Source organism: Pteronotus mesoamericanus, unplaced genomic scaffold (assembly GCF_021234165.1).
Source record: "Pteronotus mesoamericanus isolate MK-2021 breed Mesoamerican mustached bat unplaced genomic scaffold, CSHL_Meso_final contig_105, whole genome shotgun sequence".
Lineage (NCBI taxonomy): Eukaryota > Metazoa > Chordata > Mammalia > Chiroptera > Mormoopidae > Pteronotus > Pteronotus mesoamericanus.
In genome coordinates, this window is record NW_026555006.1 from 12868011 (window position 1) to 12875052 (window position 7042).

The 7042-nt window shown below is 41.8% G+C and overlaps 1 pseudogene; it reads left to right on the forward strand.

Moving 5' to 3' along the window:
• Positions 1-1610: 1610 nt before the first annotated feature.
• Positions 1611-2847, forward strand: LOC129069871 (tubulin alpha-1B chain-like; annotated as a pseudogene).
• The last annotated feature ends 4195 nt before the right edge of the window (positions 2848-7042 follow it).

The following is a 7042-nucleotide window of genomic DNA, read 5'->3' on the forward strand; positions in this document are numbered from 1 at the left end:
AGCTAGATAACAGGTGCTTCTGCAAAGGAGGTGACGGATAACTGTGAAGGTGAGGGCAGCAAGTGCTTTCTCCCAGTGTATTCAGTGCACTGGTTCTTCCGTGTGTGTAGTCAGTGTGGTTCTCACTGTGCCAAAATGTACCCTAGACTTATGTAGATTTTACCAAAACACAAAAGTTAGAAAAGACTAGGTGCCTGCCCCCAATCTCTTTGCATTTGGACAGACTAATCATAATTCAACTCAAGAAATTTTTATTAGGTACCTATCATGTGTCATATTTATTGAAAGAGTAAATAAATCCTATAGTTTTATATAAATATAAGCTGTTATTATCACAATCTACTTGGAGAGGTGAGACAAAAGAATAAAAGTGTAAGATCTTAGCCCTGGCTGGTGTGGCTCAGTGGATTGAGAGCTGGCCTGCAAACCAAAGGGTCATGGGTTTGATTCCCAGTCAGGGCACATGCCTGGGTTGCAGGCCAGGTCCTCAGTATGGGGCACGTGTGAGAGGCAACCACACATTGATGTTTCTCTCCCTCTCTTTCTCCCTTCCCCTCTCTCTAATAATAAGAAAATAAAATCTTTTAAAAAAAGAAAAAAATGTAAGGTCATAAAAGAATATATAATAAGTGAAGTAATCTGGCATAGTGATTAAGAATACAATATTCGTTGACATTTTTTAAGGTTCTGGGAGATAGAGAGGTGAAGAAGACAAGGCAGTTCCTGCTCTCATGAAGTTTCTACTCTAGCCTGCTCTCATAACTGCTATCCCTGCCTTAACTGCCTTTGAGACTTCATAAAGTTCTTCATAACTAACAATAATTGCTAACACCAGATGCTTACTAAAATTAGCTTAATTATCCTCTCAACAATGGTATAAAGTAAGTAGCATTATTATCAACTACGAAGCTTATATAATTCTAGAGACTGTTGGGAAAAAAAGAGAAATCAACACGACGAATACAAAATTAGGTACAGGGCCTTGGAAGGGGCCCATTCAAGACTTACACTTCATCAGCTTCACAGTAAATCTGCCTTTAGTTTCAAGGTGAACACATCTTATCCACTATGCAATACTTTAAGCATGAGGTCTGTTATTTAAAACAATGAATGTCCCAGTCAAAATACCTAGGAGATAGTTAACTGAAGAGAGCAAGAAAATACGCATTATCATTTTCAACTGTGAAAGTATAGATGCGATTTTGTGGTGCTCCATTTCAGGTCAGTGAGCCATCATAAAGTAGCTATGTGCAAAGCATTGTGCTACCCTGCAGGGTGTACAAAAATGGATTTAAAATTAAAGATAGATGATAGATAGATTGATCTGCTTTCAAGGACTCAGTTTATGTACCCAGCACTGTGTAAATACAAAAGGAAATCGATGTGACAGCAGTATTCACTCTTGAAGAATTTAAATGATAAAAAATACTTCACAGAGTGCGTTACTTACCTCGACTCTTAAATTGCTGGAGACAGTAACCAGGACTCACTGCCTACTCCTGCTGCTTGCGCCTGCTAACCTGCAGCCATTCATGAGTGCATCTCCATCCATGCTGGCCAGGCTGGTGTGCAGATCAGCAACGCCAGCTGTGAGCTCTACTGCCTGGCACATGGCATCCAAGACCATTGTTGGGGGAGATGACTCCTTCAGCACCTTCTTCAGAGAGACAGGCGCTGGGAAGCATGTGCCCAGGGCAGTGTTTGTAGACCTAGAACCCAGAGTCATTGATGAAGTTCTCACTGGTACCCACTGCCAGTTCTTCCACTCTGAGCAGCTGATCAGAGGCAAGGAAGATGCTGCCAATGACTATGCCCATGGCATGACACCATTAACAAGGAGATCACTGATCTTGCCTTGGATGGAATTCGGAAACTGACTGACCAGTGCTCAGGTCTTCAGGGCTTCTTGATTTTCCACAGTTTTGGTGGGGGAACTGATTCTGGGTTCACTTCCCTTCTGATGGAGCATCTCTCTGTCGATTATAGCAAGAAGGTGCAGTTCTCCATTTACCCAGACCCCAGGTTCCACCAGTATAGTTGAGCCTTACAATTCCATCCTCACCACCCACACTACCTTGGAACACTCTGACTGTACCCTTATGGTTGACAATGAGGCCTTCTACAACATCTGTTGTAGATACATTGATACTGAGCACCCAACCTACACTAAGCTTAACTGCCTTATCAGCCAGTTTTTGTCCTCCATCACTGCTTCCCTCAGGTTGTTGGAGCCCTGAATGTCGATCTGACTGAGTTCCAGACCAACCTGGTGCCCAATCCCCGCATCCACTTCCCTCTGGCCACATATGCCCCTGTCATCTTTGCTGAGAAAGCCTACCATGAACAGCTTTCTGTAGCAGAGATCACCAATGCGTGCTTTGAGCCAGCAAACCAGATGGTGAAATGTGAACCTTGCCACAGTAAATACATGGCTTGCTGCCTGTTGTACCATGGTGACGTGGTTCCCAAAGATGTCACTGCTGCCATTGATACCCTCAAGACTAAGCATACCAGTCAATTTGTGGACTGGAGCCCCACTGGCTTCAAGTTGGCATTAATTACCAGCCTCCCACTGTGCTGCCTGGTGGAGACCTGGCCAGAGTACAGCAAGCTGTGTGCATGCTGAGCAACACCACAGTTATTGCTGAGGCCTGGGCTTGCCTGGACCGCAAGCTTGACCTGATGTATGCCAAGCATGCCTTTGTCCACTGGTACATGGGGGAGGGCATGGAAGAAGGAGAGTTTTCTGAGGCCCATCAGGACATGGCTGCCCTACAAAAGGATTATAAGGAGGTGGGTGTAGATTCTTTTGAAGGAGAAGGTGAGGAAGAAGGAGGGGAATACTAATTACCATTCCTTCTGTAACACATCGTACTCAGAATTTCAGACTCAATGGTTGCTTTCTGGTTAGATTTTCTTTGCTTTTACCTGTGACCATGCCTGCCTTTTTCATATATACCTATAAGATTGTCGGCTCATGTTTCAAAGTGAAAGTATTGAGAAAGAAAAAAATACTTAGGAAACACTTAATGCTTATTATGCAACTGGCATTGCTGTAAGCAGATTACAACCAAGGGGCAGCTACTACTATTACAATCATCCCTGTTTTACAGATAGAGAAACTGACCAGGGTGTGAGAGAGCTTAGTTCTGAATTCCGATATGCTAATCCTTGAGCCCTACTCTTAACCACTCTACTACTCTTCTTCTCCAATCTTTTTAGAAATGCTAAGATTGAAAGCAAACAACTTGAGATCTAAAGTGTCTAGCCTCCTCCCTAGACTCCCCCACCATCTTTTCCACAAGGCCTTCCATTCCCACCTTAGATAGGTCAGGTGCCCCTCCACATTCACAGCCGTCCATATTCCCCTCTCTCGTAGATAGATTAATGAGTCACTGAATACCACCTTTCTTAGACCAAGAGCTTCTTGAAGGCATGTGTCTCCAGCACCAAATAAGTGGTGGATAAATTCTTGAGGAATCAATGAGTAAATGAGCAATGGACATCAGAATGTTGTCAAGTGATCTGTTGATTCTGTAGTAAACAACTTATCTGCCATAGGTTTTAGATGGGACTTGAGCATGAAAGTAAGATTTAGAAAAGTAGAGAGAGAGAGGAATGGACATTTCAGGTGAGGGCAACAGCCTGGGCAAAAGAGCAGCAGTGGGAACGATCGTGGCATGAAGAGTGAGTTAGTTTCCTATTGCTTCTGTAATGAATCACCGCAAACTTAATGGTTTAAAACAATACAAATTTATTCTCTCATAGTTCTGGAGGTCAAAAGTCCATAAAATCAAGATGCCAGTGGAGCTGTGTGCCTTCTGCAGGCTTCAGAGGAAAACCTGTTTTCTTGCCTTTTCCACTTCTGAATTCCTGGACTCCAGGCCCTTTTCTCACATCAGTCCACCTTCTTGCTTTCATTGTCACATCTCCTGTGAGTCTGATGCTCCTGCCTCCCTCTTATAAGGACTCTTGTGATTATATCACTGGGCCCAGGGATAATCCAGGATCATCTCCTTGACTTAATCACATCTGCAAAGGCCCTTTTCCTTGTAAGCTAACATATTCACAGGTGACCCAGATTCTGGGGGTTAGGACTTAGACATCTTTGGAAGGCCATTAGCCAGCCTACCACAGAAGGGAGCAGTCAGTAAAAAGAGAGTCCAGACTGAAGGTTCAGCCCCTGTAAGATCACAGGCTGAATGGATAAAGAGTGGTCAGGCTTCTTTCTAGACTAAGGGGTCTGGACTTGTTCTAATAGGAATAGAGAGTCATGACAGAGTGCTAAAAGGGTCAACTCATTAAGAATATGATATTTTAAAAAGATTTATTTGGCCACTGTGTTACTTGCTTCGGTTGAAGTCATCTTTCTTTCAACATAATAACTGGTTGTGAGTAGGATTTTATTGTCATAAACACTTCTACATATAAGCCTATTTGGTAGGTATGGTTATCTCCATTTTAAGGATAAGGAAACTGGGTTTAGAGAGTTTCAGTGATTATTTTCAAGGAGAATACAAATATACATATATTTATATACATATATATAAATAGATGACCAAACTAAGCCCTGTAATTTCAGGAAGTGGTCTAGTACAGTAAGTAAAGTACAAATGGCTTTGGAAGCTGACCTGAGTCCAAATATTAACTCTGCCCTTTGCTAGCTAGGTGACTTTGACCATATTATCTCACTTCCCTAAACTATATCTCCTTTTCTCTAAAATGAGGCTAATAATAGTTCCTACCTCACAGGATTTTGTGAAGATTAAGATAATGCTAGTAAATCCATAAACAGTAGCTATTATTATTACAAATCCCACCCCCTTTCCATAACATCAAACTCAGATGAAACCATCTGAGATCATATTTTTAAGTCAGCTTACCTTTCAATACAGGAAGATTCAAAATCTAAATTTAAAAGAAGCTATTACAGATAGGTTTTGCAATATCTTCTAATACATGACATTGTACTTCTAGTTCTTCCCAATTAAAAAAAAAATTAACTGTCTTTATAATGTGTATGAGACAGTGCCCTAAAAGCATGTTAATAATTTTAATTCTAACTCGCAATTATTCTCAGTGTAATTCCCATAAACTCTAGTTTCTTCAATCAAGGACTGATTTTGTTAAGCTGGGTTATTTGTGGAAGACCAAATAAAATAGATGTAGTTTTACAGTCCATCAGCATAGACAAGTTTGTATAACTTCAGTGGACAAGCAAGCCTTTGCCAAGTGGTCTGAATTAACCTTTCCTTCGTGCCCATGTCTAGGAGGAATGAAGTAACCAGTGGCCTGCTGGTCTGAGAGCCTCTGCCTGGTGTCTGGCACCCAGAGATGTTTCCTGGCTGACCTTCTGGAGAATGTCCAATCCTGAGAAAAAATGGAATCCAAAAGAAGACCCAGAATCAGACCCCATGTTCTCAGAGATTGTACCACACTGGTCAATGGAATTAAATATATTCATAGCCGTCAGCTCTGTGCTCTGTCACGCAAAATATTAAAGTGAAATTCAAGATCAGTTTGAAGCAATCCTTCCTCTTCTTGAAAATCACCTTTAGCTACTGGGAACGCTGATAATCCTTTTGTAGCTCAGGGCACATTGATCAGTGAGGCAGCTAAGCCAATCATGGCTGCATTCACAGGTGACCGTGCTGTCTGCCTGCCTTCCCAGAGATACACAGGACAAAACCAAACCGACAGAGAGGAGCTGGCATCGCAGATTCACGCTAGAGAGTGGTGGCCCAGGCCAGGCTTCTGTTTTTATGGACAGGAACATGCGGCCCTCCGCATCCCAGCCTCTGAATTCACAAGCTTCTCTTACAATGCAAACCACCATTCTGAAAAATAAAAGGGGATTTCAAGCAGAAAAAGAGATTACAAATAAGGATCATTCAACAACAATCACCAAAAAATAAACCCTGGCAGCCACCAAACCAGCCGGTGAATGCCAGACTTGCCTTCTCAATTCCTGCTCCGGTCAGCGGCGCAACGAATTCTCTAGTTTCCAAAATCCAATGGGCTCTGACCACAGACGCTGGAAAGCAAGCTGCATTTAAATTTGAAAAGCTGTTACTGATAGAACCCTGCTGGCAGGCACAAAAAAGTACTTTTTACATATACAAAGCATGTTTGGCAAATTCGGCTGTTTTGTGCTGCTAAGGTACACAATGCTGTTTACAAACAACACAACAGAAAAACCCCAAATTAATATCCACCTCCCCACTGGGAAAAAAAAATGCTCCTGCTGGTCCCTTCATAATTTTTAGATTCTCTGTAGAAATGTAAGAAAGTGAAGCAGAAAAAAAATTCTCATTCTGTTGCTCTCAAAAGCACCTTCTTTTTTTAAAGCAATAGATGAAAGTGTTTTTTTGTCAAAATCAAAATAAACTCTTAGACTCGGATCGTATGTATAGTAATGTGAGTTATTTCCCATCTCTTTCAACGTATACCTTTTCCCCCCATTTAGCCTGTTTTTTACAGTTCAATAAATATTTTTCCAAGCTCCACTTGCCAAACAAAAGAGTTTAGCCTCAGTGTTACTCCTCTGACAAATATCCTTATGGTCTTGCACATGTGAGAGCCATTGATAAACAAATTAAAATTCTGTCCCAGCTCAGAGCTCAGCTGGCCCATTTTATCTTGCAGTGTGGGTTTGTAAAGGTCTGGATGTCTGTCATCCTCCCCTAACCTTGTCTTTGTCAAAGGGATACAAAAGCCTGCCCGCTCGGGGCCCTTACGATACTGATTAGTGTGAGTGACAAAGTGGTGCTGCAAGTCCACTCAGCCTTTCATAATAAATCTATCAAAGAGTAATAGAATTCCATCAATCCTGCATCATCCCTGAGGGTCGCTGGGCTGGGATGGAAAGTGTGTTCCGTTGGGATTGTACAACTGTTATTATTCAATTACACTCTTTTCTTCCTAGTTAAAGACCATGATATCATTATCACTTAATGAATACATATAATTGGATCTGGACTCTATGTTTGGCTGATGAATACCACTCACTATTCATTCAGTCTCAGCTCATCTTCTGACCATT